Here is a 16,751-nt window from a genome sequence, read left to right on the forward strand (position 1 = left end):
TCCAGAGTGGCTGTAAAATTTTATATTTTTACTATCAGTGTAACTCAGTTTCTCTGCATTATCCCCAGTCTTTGGTGGTGTCACTATTTTTGTTTTATTATCATTCTGATAGGTGTGTAATGATTTCTCATGTGGTTTTAATTCGCATTTTCCTCATGGCTAATAATATTAAACATCTTTTATGATTTTAATTCTTCTTTGTTTTTGTTTGTTCTGTGTGTGTATTTTTTTCTTAGTTGCCCAGGACACAATATATCGTGTTGAATGTTCCGTGGGCACTTGGGAGAAACAGTGTATTCTGCTCCTGTCAGATGGTGTTCTTTGTATGCCAATTAGATCCTGTTGATTGGTTGTGCTGTTAATTTCTTCGATATCCGTGCTGACATTCTGTCTGGTAGTTCCATCAGTTGCTGAGACTGGGGTGGTAAAGTCTCCAATTATAACTGCAGATTGTCTGTTTCTCCTTTTCTGTCAAGTTTTGCTTCATGTATCATGAGGTATCATGAGGCTCTGTTGTCTGGTACATACAGATTTAGGGTTTTTCTGTCTTCCTGATGGATCCTTGCATTGTTATATACTGTATCTCTTTGTCCAGTAATTTTCTTTGCTCTGCAGTCTACTTCATCGGATAGTAATATAATAATTTATACAACATGTCAATATATTTACATCACATACATATTCATAAAACATGTTAACATATTAACTTATGTAACATTGTTGAAATGACCTAATTAGAGACATGGATAATAGATGAACGGGTGCTGGGGGTTAGGGAGGAGGAGGGGGTAGAGAGGCGGCCGTGGCTGTAAGGGATGTGAGATCATGGTGATGGAGTTGGCCCATGACTTGACTCTGGTGGTCACATAAATCTACACACATAGAGCTTAAATACACTATGAATGGCACAGAATTAAGTACACACACATACACATGAGTGTACATGACACTAGTGGAATCTGAGTGAGTTTGAGTGTTTGAATCGGTGTTAATTTCTTAGTCACGAAATAATTTTATAGATTTGCAAGATCTATAAGAGAAACTGGATGAGGGATAAACTGGATCTCTGTATCATTTCTTACAACTGCATGTGTGTCTCAAAATTGAAAGTCAAGAAAATGAATAGGATTCTTCCTACATTTTGTGTATCTTTGAAATTTTCCATAGTACGTCTTGAAAAATTGATGAGCAGTTGGCATAAGTTCTACTCCTTTACATTTTCCTATTTGCTTTTCTCCATTCATTTGGTTCATCCGTCAAATGAGGATCATTGCACAGCCACCATCCAGGACTGCCTTGAGAACTGACGAGAAGGCAGGGTGAAGGACGCATCATCTGCGGTGTGCTGTGGAGATGCACATTGTGGAGGTGGTTGTTTCTAAGGTCCTTAGTATGAGTCCTCAAAGTTCTTTAGCTCTGATTCCCTTAAAATGCACAGGTAGCCTGGACTACACTAATTTAACTTGAGACTATTTTATGGTCACTGCATGCCTGTTTCCCCAACTAAAGTGTGTGCCCCAAAGGGATACAGCGTGGCTTCTGCTCTGGAGCAGCAGTGGTAAAGCACATCCTCCCCCAAGCCATGATTAGACTCCAGGCCAGGCCAGCTTCTGAGAAATGGGTGCCAACCTCCGTGACCCCAGGACCTTCCCAAGTGAACAAAGAATGCCCAGTTTGTGGTGCCAAGACAGTAGTCCGGCTAGGAGGAAGTAAGTGATCTCAGGAAAGAAATGATGAGTTTGGGGATATTTAGGGCAGTGCTTGGCAGATGGTACAGGGTATTTAAGTGATAAATCAATTGGTCCTTAGTAGAAGGCTGCTATGCCTGAACAGAGACAGTGTGGATGAGGAAGGCTCAGGAGACATGTATGGGGTGCCAAGTCCCCTCTTGTGCTTCCTCCAAGGTTCAGACTAATTCCCCAGCCCCCCACCGCCCCCCAAGGTCATATACTGACCATTCTGCATGGCTCTTACTTTGGGTGTCTTACTCTATAAGTCTCCTGAGGGCAGAGGCTGTAACTTTAACATCTGCATTTCTCTTGCCAGGAGCCTAATAGGGGCTCAACAAATAGGTACAGAGTAAGCGCATGTGTGAACAAGCAATGGAAAAGGGAGGGAAGAAGCGAGAAACAAGAGCAGAGGAAAGGGAAGCAGAGGGAAACGTGGGGGCTGCGGAGAGTGCACGGGCAGTGGTGCTGCCCTCCTGCCCCCTGCTCCCCTGAACGCCCAGGGTGGGTGAGTCACTGCATCAGCAGCCAGCTGGACAGATGGAGCTCAGTGCAGTGGCAGCTACCCACTCCTTTCCCTTGGGGGCTGAAAGCACAGCCACTCAGGACCCTGAGTGCCCACCCTCCCTCCTGGTGAGGTGCCCCCAGGCCCTTGAGCCCCCCCTGTCCATCCTGCTGTGAGCATACCCTACAGTCTAGCCCTCTGGGGTCTTCTTCCTGAGCACCCCATAGAGGCAGAGCAGGAAAATGGGACAAGGGTCATGCCATTGTAAAATCTAATTAGCCTGTGGAAAAGGCCCAGTTTATTCTTTAACTTAATCTGTATGCTGTTCTTTTTCTTCCAGTCCCTTAATTGACTAAGTAACTTTGGAACCAGGACAAGAGATAGACTTCTGAAGTATTAATGAACCTATGTGGTTAAAGAATGCTGAGACCCAGATCAACACAGTCACCCAAATAACCCTATTCTTTAGACAATACATATAAAGAATTATGAATCACCTGTACACATCATGCCTGACCCCACCCAAAAGGCCCTATAAAATGCCAAACCCAAAACCCTTAAGCGCACCTCCCCTCTGAGGTCACCTGCACTCCCATCTGAGTGTGTACTATCTTATATCAAATAAACTTTCTTGTTGCATAAGCCCATTGTATCTGTCTCTGAGCTCTTTTTCATGGTAAAGATAAGAACTCTCTACCTTCCACCTCCGGTGGTAAATGTCTTTGTCATTTTGCTATTTCATTCAGCTTTCTAGTCTTAACACAATCCTTTTCTATCTCCCTGTTTTATTTCAGACCAGTAGGGAGGTGGAATCTCTCAAAATACAATCTCACTCCATCCAGTGCTCTGTAGCCCCAACACCCAAATTCTGAGGTGGTAGGGATAATGCCCATGCTGTGCAGATCGAGCGGACGCTGGATGCCAGGTGACCGTGGCTTTAGGAGCTGGCCAGGGATCCGCCCTATGCCAAGCAGGTGTTCAGTGAACTGCCCTTTTCTCCTCCCCTCGTCCTGCTCTCCACTGGCTGCACGGGTGCTGCTGTTCACTGCCACTTCCATTTTAATGAATTCCTTCCTTGCTGGCACTTGTTCAACATGACTGAGAATTCTTTCCCAGTGAGAGTCAGGAGCCCTCCCCGATTCACGCTGAGGTTTGTTTCCCTTGGTGTGCAGGAAGAGACCTCTCCAGATGCAGCTGCCCGGCACACCATGGCATCAGTTCTGGGTGAGCTCCACCCTAAGGCTGTGTTCCCTGGGGACACTGAGGCCTCACCCATGTCCTCTCAATTCTAGGGACTGAATCAGGTTGCTTTCTCCAAGCTGGGGGGTCTACTCACACAGGTGAGCACATTGGCTAAAGCACCCAGCCCAAGGTTCTAGGTTCAAATCCTGACTCCCGAGACCATCCTTACGACCATAGGCAAATTAAGTAACCTCTGGGCCTGCTTGCTCCCGTTGCGTATTGCTAATCATGGTGCCTGGTCATGGGGTCAATGTGGACGTTACCTGAGGTAATGTAGGTAAGGCAACAGTCAGCGCTTTAAACAGAGTAAGTGCTCAGCAAATACCAGCCACCTCATGATTACTGACACACAGTCCCCAGCCATCATCACTGCCCCCGTGTACTGGACATCCTGATGGGGATGTTGCTTGATGACTCAGACGTCCCCTAGGACGAGGCCACTGCTGCCAGGGCCACCATCCCAGTGGTGAGAGCCCTGGCCCATGCGCCTCAACGCTGACCCTGTGGTTTTGACGTTCACCACATGTGGCTCATTAACCTAAATTACAATAAGGCCAGAAAGCAAAACTCAAAATATTTAGCATGCCACCTGATACACGAACAGACTCCCAGTTATGTGGAGCTCTAGGCTGCATGAGGAGGCAAAGGGGGACATGGATTTCAGGAGAGGCTTCACCAAGGTGGTGCCTATACCCCACATGAGGAGGTACGTATACTCCAGAGTGAGGATGGACAGGAACAAAGCAGAAGGGCAGGGGATGGCTGCCTCCATTCTCCCTGGTCCAGTCGTCTACCACTAGGAAACAACATGGTCCAAAGGCTGTGCACAGGGGAGACTTCTTTGAGGGGCGCTGGCAGGGGAAATCACTCAGAGAAACTGCCTGTTGGACAGCTAGCCAATACCGCGAAGCTGCAGCTGACCCCGTAGACATCCCAACTGTCACCATCAGAAGAGAAGCAGAAGAATATCTTCCTCCCTTTCACCCCGGCTTCCTTCCTCTGGACAAGGTGAAGTCCTGGGCTGGCCCCCTGACAGCAGGAGCTGTTTCCCATGACAAGCTAAGAGGCTTCCACTGCATCAGAGCAACAAACAGAGGCTTGCACAGCCCCAGGCAGTGTGCACAAGGGGAAATCAGCGCCGCATTAAAGGAGAATGAGTATTTGTTTTAAAATGTATTTAAAAGCTCTGGCTGATTAATTATTTAAGGACCAGCAGGTATTTCAGCTACCATGGAAACCTCTGGCTCTCTGATTCCTTCCTGGACCCATCAGACACCCCCCTTTAACAACACACACAAACACCACACAAACACATACACACAGGCTCATTCACACACACTCACACATATGCACACTCACATATACACAGCCACTCACACAGAAACTCTCTCATGTGCAAGCACACACGCAGACACACACGTGCGCACAGGGCCCATCAGACCCCTCAGCATGGATGGTCTGAAGTGCGTTCTCCTGCTCTCATTGCACATGAGATGCTTGGAGATAGCCTCAAAGACAGGAAACACCCCAGGACTTTTGCAAGATGTCCTAGGGACATCCCATCCAGTCCCTTTGACTCTAAGCAGGCTGTTCTTTGCAAGCAGAGTAAGGCACTTAAGTGTCTCCCTTTCCGTAACATAGTCAGACGCTATTATTGACAAGCTATATTAACTAACTTTGCCTCTTTCCTCCCACAAAGTTTAAGGGAAAGGAAACAGCAGAATAGATATAATATGGATTAGAATCCTGGCTAACATCACTTACTACCTGTGTGAACTTGGACAAGTTCCTTAACCTCTCTGAGCCATACTTTCCTTATCTGTCAAATCGGGATCATAAAAGAAAAAAAAAATTTTATTTGGTTCATTTCATCTGATCCACACCTGCTGTCCTCCTATGGATTTCCGTGAGGACTCAGGGAGATGTCCCTGCAGAGAGAGGGTGGATTCCCTTTACCCTTCCTGTCCTAGAAGGATGCCCTACACTCAGGCCAGAGGCAGGTGGCGGCTCATGCTGGCTACAGAGGAAGGGGTCTCTTGCTTGAAGGCACCTAAGTGCAGGGCCTACAGTTTCCTTTCAGAGGAACTTTCCAAGAGCTGGCACGGTGCCTCCCCTTCTCCCCACACTGCTGTGGCACTGCACCACTGAACTATATAATTGCATATTTGTTCTTGTTGGGTCTTGAAATATCAGAGCCCAGTGTATAATTCCAGGGCTCCTGCACTGAAGATACTGCCATGTAACTACAAAATAAAAAGACAAATAACGTGACCAGGGCTGCAGCCTGCACTGCTCTACTTAATTAATGAAAAATTTTATTAAGAGTCGACAGAAAGCAGTCAAACCTCTGGTGCTCAGCCTTCTCAGAGGCTTCTTAAAGGGATGGTGACTCCTCCTGAATAAATCCTGTATCAGGTTCTACCTGGGATCTGTCAGCACACCTTGCCAGGCACATCTTTCATGAGTTTGATCTTGGCTAGCATGCAGAGGGGTGGGGGTGGAGCCACATTGGCAGGACAAAGGCTAAGAGATGTGCGCAGGAAGATGTCAGACCACAACCCGGTGGGTCTTGGGTGCCAGGAACCTTCACCTCCAGGCAGAAAACACATGCAAGTTGGCACAAAGAGATCAGGATCTAGGGAAACGGAGAGAGGTCATCATGAACTCCGTTCATCAGGGGAAGGCAACGTGGGTGAGAGACCAGAGACAGACCAAGGGAATCTGAGCCTCAGCAAAAGTGTTGGCCCTGGTGTTGTGTACCCATCACCACTGGAGCTGCAGAGGACCCTGCCCATTGCTTTTCAAGGAAGATGGAAGGAATGTCTACTTGGAAAAGGAGAGCATGTGCCCAGAGAAGGAAGCAGTGGCCAGTGTTCTGTGATGCAAGGCCACTGAGCCAGAGTATCAGCCTTTCATGTATCACCTAAATAGCACATCCTATGTAACAAGCCCGATCCTGAAGATGCTGCAGACATCAGCTCAGTCAGCCCACTGTCCTGCCACACACGCTCTATGTCCATCTCTGTCTGACAGGTGAGGAAGCCGAATCACAAAGTTAGGTAGCTTGTTCTTACTACATAGGTAGTAAGTGGTACTGCCTGGAAGCAAAGCCAGGCAATCTGGCCCCAAAGTCTACAGTAGTTGAAAGCTGAGAAAGGACCATGGGTAATGCTCCTAAGGGGAGGTAGGGAGACTTGAAACCCTCCTCCTTCTGGCAGCACCCTGGGCATGGTGTTGCATGTCAAACATGTTTGCATGTGTTGCAAAATGAATATTCATGCGTTCGGCACAGCCACCCTCAGGACAGGTGGAAGTAAACAGGCTCCTTATCTCTCTCCATCCCTCCCTCCTCGTGCAGGTAACAGGAAGGAGGGAGGGAGGAGTAGAAGAAATACAAGACAGATTGGCAAGATTTTGTCTAACGAGGGTGTTTTTCCACATCATCTACAACTGTCAGCAGCTCTTTGCAGTTTATATTTATGTGGCTTGTGAAATGGTTATCTCCCTTAAGACCTCATCTGCACCTTTCCTCACTTATAAACACCTGTGGGAAGATGGGTAAAGAGCTTGAGTTTAAATCTTGCTGCCATTTCTGCTCTGGTTGAAAAGATACTGACGAGACAAGTTTGGTCTGAAGACAGTGAGAAGTGTGCTGGGTAAGTGTGGCATAGGGAGTGAGTGGGGCATATGGCCTGATGCTCCGTCTTCTGGCTCTCCCAGAAGACCCGTTTGCCCAAGCTTTCCTCTCAGGAACCCACTGGGCTGCGCTACGAGTGGAGGCACTATGTCAGGGCCAAGGACTGAAGGGCCACTGCTGTGTGGTGACATTGGTTTCTAGGGAGCTGACGATGCAGAGGCTGGGGCCCCGTGGTAGTCAGAGATTTCTCCTCCTCGGCTGGTGCCAGTAGGTCCAAGGCTACCTCCCACTTACTGAATCACATGCCTAGAGAAATCCCCTTTCCTCAAGCTTCTGTTTCCAGCAGCGTCTGAAAGTAGTAATGTTTGCTCTCTGCTTGGGGGACGCCTTCTGGGACCTTGCGAGGATGAATGAAGCATCTGGTTGTCACAGGCTACCTTCTGCTCCCATGTCTCGCATTCCGCCAGCCAGTTTGCCATCAGTGGACTGGAGAACCAAGGCCGTTCTTCAGCTCTTCAGCACAGCTCCAGTGGATGGGCTCTCTGGGACTCCAACCTAGCTTTCAGATACGAAGGAAAAGCAGAAGAGCAACTGGAAGCAATGTTTGTACCCCAACCTCAAAGCAAAACATAAGGGGCCTAAGAATGCCAAGGTGTGTGGACCCCCAGCCACATCATCTGCCTCAGGGACTGGCATGGCTCCAGCCTGGGTGTCATGGCCAGAGGGCTGGGCGAGCAGCCTGAGACCCCTGCCAGGACCTGCCTTCAGCCTTTCACCCAGTCTCCACTTAAACCCCTCACAAGCTTACACATATGGTCCTTAGGGAAATGACCTCCTTACACCCACTTCCTAACTTGTAAAGTTAGCTCTTCTTTCACTAATCCTAAATGACCTCCTTCGGATGTCCAAGGGTCATCCTTCATGGCTGGCCGTAGCCCAGACAGAGACCAAGTCTATCCGGTTCACACCTGACCATCTGGCAAGCTCAGACCGCATCCACTTTCAGCTTGAATCTTTCCCCACTGCAGAGGGGCTTCACTAAGGCCCACCCAGAGACCTTAGGACAGCTGCTGGAGACGCCTGAGGGGAGGTCCCAGCAAGAGCCTCAGATCAAAGAAGCTCTTTGATCTGTTTTGTAGAACTACTTCTCTACTCACAGCTTTGTGTACAGACATCCTGAATGACACTAACACCAAGATATCACAAATACATTTAAATTCAGGGATAAACTCGGGTTGTGTGTGTGTGTGTGCACGCACATATGAGAACATACAAATATGTATAAGAATGGAAAATACACTGGGTTCTGAACAAAAAGACTTGGATTCCAGGTCTGTGTACTGTCCAAATGGCTCCGTATGCTCACTTTCCATCTTGTAAAGTTAGCTGTCCTTTTTTTAATCCCCCAAATAGCTTCTTTAGGTTTTCAGGGAGTGTCTTTCCTGCTAGTGGAACTACCAGGTAACCATGTGGCTTTGTCCATTCCCCTACATTTTTGTAACTTCTGTGTCCTTATCTACAAGCTGGGGCTGAGAATATTTACCATGCAGGGCTGTAATGGTGAATACATGGACACAAATGTGCTTTGTCACTTGTAAATTCCAAGAGAAGGTACAGCCTGGGTGCCTACCTACATGCTCACATAGATTCTCCAAGGAGGCCCAGCAATTTCTTGATAATGTCTTGCAAGTTACAATTACAATGTCCAGTACTCAACACAGGGACTGATCCTCAGGTGGCTTAGTCTTCATGAACCTACTAGATCAGAGTTAGCATCTCCCAAAGCTAGTGCCCACCTATTAGGGTTCAGAGATCTTGCTTCCCAAGAAGGGGACATCCCAAAGCATGTCAGCTCTATGAAATGCTATTTTCAAAGATTCAGGCTGAAAGTGGATGTGGTCTGAGCTTGCCAGATGGTCAGGCGTGAACTGGGTAGACATGGTCTCTGCCTGGGCTACTCCCAGCATGAAGGATGACCCTTGGACATCAGTACTTCTAAGCTCAGTACTCAAAAGGGCCCTTTATTGCAAGAGAGAAACTAATTGAGGAGAACAAGGTATTTCTATGGGGTAAAGAAGTCATGTGAAAGGAAGGTTTGCACCAGTTTCCTAGAAATTAAAAAGCTGGTGTCTTTCCCATTCCTGAGAGCCCAAACTGGTCCGGTTCTTTCTTCCCCCATGGATTCCTCCCCCTTGCTTATATCTGTTTTCATCATCCGAGGTCTTGTTGGCTGCTCCCCAGAAGCTAGTGGTGTCCTCAAGTGAAAAGACCTGTACAAGTTACTAAACAAGAATCCAATTAAGCTGCTGGGTGAGAAATGTAATTGCTACGAACAAAGCATGTCAACTCTGTGAAATGCTATTTTTAAAAAAGGTGATAGCTCTAGGTTTCCATGCAGAGGCTTGGCACACCAAGGGTTTTACGGGTAACAGGCAGCGTTCTTCCAGGAGGTTGAAATCTTAAAGGTCACAAGGTTGTTCCTGTTATGAGGAGGAAAGCGCTTAGTTGTTATAGCAAACCACGTACCCAATAAGGCCCTGAAACACTGGAGGTAGAATCTGTGCATCTTCTCACTCAGACACAGCTCTGCCCTTTTTACACCTCAGACAGCAACCTGGACAGAGCAGAAGCATCTGGAAGAAGAGCGTGGCAAATCGTGTGTAAGGGCAGTTCAATAGTGCGTGTAGAAGTCCTGCTGTCAGGAACCTTTTTAAGGTAGTATGTAGATTTGGAAAAACAAATGAATAATGAAACACTTTGAATTGAAGCTCCTTGTTCTCTGATGCCCCAAGCACTTCTCACACATGTCAATTCCCGTTCATTTCTGCACTCTTCCTTGGAGCATGGTCGGTGGACGGTGAACGTAAGTAACTCCATCCCACAGAGGAAGAGACAAACGGGAGGCGGAGGGCTCACTGGGATGCCTGTGCCCCTGGGTCCAGGGCTCTAACAGAAAGCAGGGCCTACGTGGGCCAACCCGCTGAGGTGTACATGCACGTGTCAAGGGAGAGAAAAAGAAAACAAGCACGTTATGCAACAATGTGTGAAGTGGGGGGGCGCTGAGACCGTACAGTGGGGGTCCCCCTCGGGAACAGGAAAGGGTCCTGGGGAGGTACCATGTCTTCTCCACCCTTGCTCTTGCCACTTGTTCACAGCCTCTTTCCACCACTCCTTGCCCACTGACCTCAAAGCCCAATCACAGCCCGCCCCTCCCAGGAAGTTCCCTTCCAGGGAGGTAGGGGAGGGGCTGTAGGCTTTGGCCAGCTGGGTAGCTGCCTGAACGATCTCACCCCATCCCTCTGGTCCTGCACTGTTCAAACAGCAGCCACCTGCGGCTCCAGGGCTCCCGGGGGTCTGAGTTCCACACTGTAAGAGCCAAGGACACACTGGATTTCAAAGACTTAAGTAGGAAAAAGCATGTGAAATACCTTATCAATAATTTTATATTGATTACACGTTGAAGTGATATTTTGGATATATTGTATTGAATAGAATTTATTATTAAAGTTAATTGGACATGTTTCTTTTTACTTTTTAAAATGTAATATTTGAAATTTTGAAAGTCCACAGGCTGGCATCTATAGCTGACATTCTATTGCTATTGAATGGCGCTGCTCTAGACCCTTCTGCCCAGTCCCTGGTTATCGGATCTCCACAGGGAGGCTGGGATGCCTGCCTCAACCCATTTTATCTGTGTGACCAACTGAGATTCGGATAGAAGAGCACTCTGCAGCCCCAGTGGAAGAAAAACAGGGTCAGAGGCTCTGAGGATCACGTTCAAGACCACAGAGCCTTGGGTCAGACCTGAGCTGGATTTCGCATCTCCTGACTCTTATACCTCTGTGCATGTGTGTGTGTGTGTGTGCGCGCGCGCGCGCGTGTGTGTGTGTGTGTGTGTGTGTGTGTGTGTGTGTGTGTGTGTGTTAAAAGTTCTGCTCTCAGCTTCCTTTCCATAGTCATTCCACAGTAGGGCATAGCCTTGAGCAGGAACAGATCAAATATGCCCCCTGCCCTGGGGTCTCCAGAAGATCCAACTTCACCCTTCAGGGCCCCTGAGCCCTCTCAGAATAATAGCACTTTGCTTCTCCTTCCACCAACACACACTATCTTACTCCCAAGCTCCCCAACTCAGTGGAGGGATGAACTAGAGCACCTTTGTGCACCCACTGAGCTCCTGCTGTGGGTGTAGGCGTGGTCTGAAGGTCACCAGCCCTCCGCGGCTGACCAGGGAGTGTTCTGCCAGAGGGACAGGGAACCGGCACGCAGCCCCTTTCTCATCAAGGACCTAAACCTTTGCCCAACTCCCTGAGCATGTGGATAATCTGAAAAGAACACAGGTGATGCCTTTGGTGGCTCCACCTGCCCAAGGTAGGGTGCAGACTTCTCAGCAAGCTCCAAGGAGTTCTTCACGAGCGAGAATCTGACACTCAGTTATTTAAACTCTGGTTGGACTCCATTCTGGTAGATCCTATTTCAGTTCCCAAAGCGAACTTGGTTTTATGCTGCCAGGACTACTCCTTCCCCACTGGCCGGGACAGGAGGCCCAGGTATGTCGACTCCTGTCCTTCTGGGTAAGGTTCCTGAAGGCACGGAGGCACGTCCTGGAGACCCCATTCTTCCCCGAGAATGGCTTGCAGAGAAGCCTCATGGAAGCAGAACCTACCTGCTTCTCACTCCAGGCATCACTTCTTCCACCATTAAAATGGCCATCCAGGGTGGCCTGAGGGAGCTATCCCATGCCTCCCTAACCACCGGAGATGGTTTTGTGGGCATAAGTAAAAGGAGGGCATTCTCTCCACTCTTCAGGTCCATCAGAAAGCAAGATGTCCACTTCTCGGGGAACAGGGCCAGAGTCCCAAATTCCTTAATGAACTGAAAGATGGGGAGAGGGATTGAGCTCTGGGAAGCTTATTTAGCCTACCTGCTAATAGTGAAACACATGCCATGTCTACTTTGTAGTTCACCTGTTCAGAGAGATGGTGATCAAAGAGAAGGCCGCATAGAGGAGATAGATGGCCACATACTTGGCTAGTGGGTGAAGTACCTAGAAGAAAATAAATGGGCTTTTGGATGCCAGGCTGAATGTATCCAGGGAGAAGTGAACTATCACAGAGAAGAAGTCAGAGAGGGACTGAGATGTGTTAAGTCTCTGAAATAGAAAGGGAAAGAATTGTTTGTGGAGGAACTTGTTGAAAATCTTGAGGTTGTGAAATGTTTAGAGATTTCCAGGGCCAAAGCATACCCAATAGTCAAACCCAAGACCCTTAGATTATTGGACACCCTGCTCAGAAGTCTCCTGCTTTGTGACACCTTCCAAACCCCCAGGCAGAGTGAGTGGCTGTCACCAGTGCATGCACCCCCCACAGTACTCCTCCCCACCTGCACAGAACACTCAGCGCACTTATTTATGAGTATCTGACCCTGGGTCTGTGCAGCCACCGCACCACCACAGCCTCAGGGCAGAGGCCAAGGCTCATTTGTCTTTGTATCCCCAGAACTCACACCCTAGAGGTGTTCAGTGATTGCACATTCAGTGGATGAGAGGAATTCAGGGAGTGACCAGCAGTGAATAACCAGGGCTAATGTAGCCAAGAAGTGATCAGAGAGCCTCACCAACAGGTCAGGCAGGGAGAGGAAAGGCAGCTTCAGGGTTGATGGGCATGTTTGGGCAAAGGATTTTGGTTGAGGAACCTCAGCAGGCCTGGTTCGCAGCTGGCATGCTCAGAAATTGCCAAACCCTTCAAGAGGGGTGCAGCAACTGACAGGGAAAAATATATGATGGTCTGTAAAAAGAAAAGTACCAGAGTCAGGGAATCGCTCTCTGAAATTCTTCCTGAAAGGTTGGCAGACAAGTACACATCAGCCAAAGCTTGGTAAAGATGTTCTAGAAGGGGAAAGGGTCTGATCATTTTTCCATGGCTCAGGTGAGGAAGCAAGTGCCATGCAGATGGTGTCAGTGGGGAAGGTCCACCTGTAAACATCCCTCCCCACAGCCACACCCACTGCGCTCTTCTGGATGTGAACACACACACATTTATTAGTTGCCTACATGGGTACCCACGGCATGGATGCACTGAGCAAAGGGTGGCCCCTGCTTTTCGGTTGCTTATAAACCAGCTTATCAGTCCAGAATCCCTGTACATCAGGATGTAAAAGAGGATAACTTACCAACAGAAGGCCATTTACAGAGGAAGGAGGGACATCTCTTCTCCCCGCTCACCAGTGCCTTCACCACCAGTTAACTAAGTTGGAGCATCTGGGGAGGTACAATTTGCGATGAAGAGCCCTACGGGGACAGTTTCTGTATGGACCAATACAGCACATTAGATTGGGAAGGGGCAGACCCTAAATGTTGAGGTAGAGCCAGCGCAGAAGACAGTGAAATCAGAATGAAGTGGGTGTCATCTGCATGCGTGGGGTGGCAGTCCCACAATTGTACCCTGTGATCTTGTCATGGACCAGGTCAGAGGAAGGCTGCAAACTGCCCCTCTGTTTCAACAAGCCTCAACTGTACAGTCCTGTGTTTATTCAACACATTTCCTGAGCACCTGGGATGGGCCAAGTAAAAGGAAGGCATCAACACTGTAGGAGCTGGAAATACAGGAGTGGACAAAACAGACAAAAACACCCATCCTCACGGAGTTTTCATTCTAATGGGTGGTGATGGATGAGGAGCAAGGAAACGAGGAGAAGACTTCTGGTATGTGACAGGGTGGTGAGTGCAACAGAGAGACGCATCACGGTGCAGGCAGAGAGTGAATGGAAGTGTGGGTAATGTAAAGAGCAGTGAGTCCAGGCTTTCCTCGTGACATGACTTGAGAAGGAACCTGAAGAGGCAAGCAAGCAAGCATTAGAGCACCCCGGGGAGGAAGCGCTCCAAACAGAGGGAACAAGTCTCAGTGAAGTCCCGAGGCACAGTCCTTGAGGAAAACCCAGCCTTTCTCCAGGAGGAGAGCCTACAGGGAGGCCCTGCTCTCCATGACAACAAATCTAAACCATTCAACCCTGTATTTCAGGTCTGGAAGACCTATCCAGCCTCATTGTCCCTAACAGCCTACCCCGCTCCTCAGACCCCAGCGGAGCAGGCTCCTGATGCCCTGCCTTACGCTCATTCTCTCCCTGCTTTGAGGTCCAACTTAATGCCAGTCATCGACCACTATGATTGAAAGAGAGAACTGAGCCCAGTGGCAAGACCAGACCATCAGGAGATGCCTCTAGAAGGAATCTTATCCCAGAAACTGACGTGGGATGGCTTCTCTCTGACTTTATCTTCTCCCAACCCCATTCGCTCTGTGTTCGGCTGCCTCTTGCTCCCAGGGCTCAGGTAGGACTTACCTGGTTCTGTGGAGTCTTCAGCTCTACCTGTCGGCCCTCCGCTGGGACCGGACCTGGTCCTGCATTTTCTCCTCATCCACAGCGACAGCATTCTTTCTCCCGTGTCTTCTAATCCAGACCTGCTTCATCCTTTCAACAGTTCGGTCCTTATTTCCATGACCCATTTTGATTCCACTTGCTTTGGAGTCCATGCTATTGTAAACCGCCTGTTAAAATGAATTCTACCTGTGCTATGTGTGCAGGTGTCCCCTTTCTTGTCTCTGTGTGCTTCCTCAGTTAGAAGGAGAGTATTGGCCTTGAAAATGCTCACCACCTTTCCTCATTCTGATATTCCTAGATTTTGTGTCTAATCCTGTGTTCAGAGGATTGCTCACACTGCTTTCTGTCATTCGTTCCTCAATCAACCTTTATGAAACCTCTGCTTTACACCAGGCACTGAGTCAGCTCCCAGGTAGCTGCAGATGACCAGGACGCAGTCCTCACCCTGGAGGAGCTCACCTAACCAGTGAGCATCTGATGACACGGTGCAGGGAGGGCTGTGAGCGGTTGGCATTCCTGTTACGGGAAGGAAGCAGCGGAAGGTCTTAGGCAGACTTCTCTGGGTGGTGGGGAGGGGGGGGCGTGAGCTGCATCTTGGAGACTGTGCAGGAGAGAACTGAGCAGGGGAGCTAGAGAAGCAGTAACCCAGGCAGGGGAGCCAGGTGATGCAGACCAGCATGAGACAACATGGCGATTTAAGGAAGCTCCAGAAGAGAAAGGCTGAGGTCCATGGCCCGTGGCAAGAGGTGACATTCAAGAGGCAGGTGGGGGCCAGAACCTAAAGGGCCTTGAATGTTATTTTAAAGAGTTTGGTTATTTGGTTATTTATTTTTAAAAAGAATCTGAGTGGGGGTGAGGCATAGGCAAAGAAACAGTTGAGAGATGTTTTAGTTACCCAGGTAAAAGTGATAAAAGCCTAGACAGAGATGGGGCCAGGGAATGGGAGGGATCCGCTTTTAGAACTTTGAGAATCAACAGGACGTGGGGACCAGGAGGCTTGGAGGGGAGGCAGAAGGAGGAGTCAGGTGGCCAGCTAAGGGACTAGACAATACCTGTCTTTAAGAGACTGTGATTGTTATAGAATAAGGAGAAGGTTTCAGTGGAAGGGATGGAGTTCAGATTTGTCCATGTTAAATTCCGGGTACATTTCCCTGCCTGTGAGCCCTTCTACCTCTTACTCCATAGTCCCTGACTGTGACCTCAGGGCCACACTCTGGTGCCCAGCACCTTCTCTCTTCAGTTAGCATGTAGATATGTATATTCTCTTGTTTTCTTTATTTTTGCACTTCACGTGTTTTGGCCCCGTATGTATATCCTTCCTGAATCTTGGAGAACTCACCATCTGTTCAAACTGAAATCCTTTATTTCCAAGTACTGCATGGTGCCTAGCCCAGAGCTCAGCTCAGCTGCTAGAAATACCTGCCTTCTAAGTCCTGCTTTGTTGTGCGGGACCCAGGAGAGGCTGGCATCCAAAGCTTCGGGAAATAATGTAGGCGGGAGAGACAAGACGCCCTTCTCTCTCCTGCACTCCAAGAACACATGTCCCCCAGCATGGAGGCAGGATCGAGCTGCTCATTTCATGTGCACTCTTTTATGTTGCCGTTTTGAAATTTGATGTTCAGAAGCTCACAGGCTATAGTAGGCAATCAATCCAGATGGAAATGTGTGCATGCTGATGGAGCAAGGGGAACGTGTTTCTGAGGGTCACGATATTTTTTCTTAGATTTTTTTTGTGCCATACAGAAATATCTTTCCAATAACAGAGAGAAAACTCGTGAAGATGAATGGGATAATGAACTCCCTTTACGGACGGGAGTGGAGCTACCAGAATGTGAGAGCCAGGGCAAAGGTGGGTGGCTGTGCCCACAGCATGTGGGATTTGAGGGGCAGCAGTAGATGGGTAGGTTAAAATTTGCTTGTGGGTAGGGGGGACTAGGTAACAGACTTAAGGGAAAAGGAGGAGGATAGGGAGAGAGTGGAGGGATGAAGGAGCCCTCTGGGCTCTGAGGAAGGGAAATGTGTTGATGCCTGTGTCCCCTCCCAGAGGAAAAGGAGGGAGAATTAATGAACTTGCATTGAATAGCTATGTGTGTCAAGACCTCCAATATGCTTTGATTTAATTCTCTGAACAACTCTGAGTTATCTTTGGTTATCATTGAAATCCACAGCCCCCCTGGCCTTTGGCTTGGCAGCGAGCATGTCCCGCAGCATCGTGAAGTGGCGTAAAGTGTCCGTACGTGGTCACCTATTCGGGAAGATGCAAAGT

Source organism: Manis javanica, chromosome 3, assembly GCF_040802235.1.
Source record: "Manis javanica isolate MJ-LG chromosome 3, MJ_LKY, whole genome shotgun sequence".
NCBI lineage: Eukaryota > Metazoa > Chordata > Mammalia > Pholidota > Manidae > Manis > Manis javanica.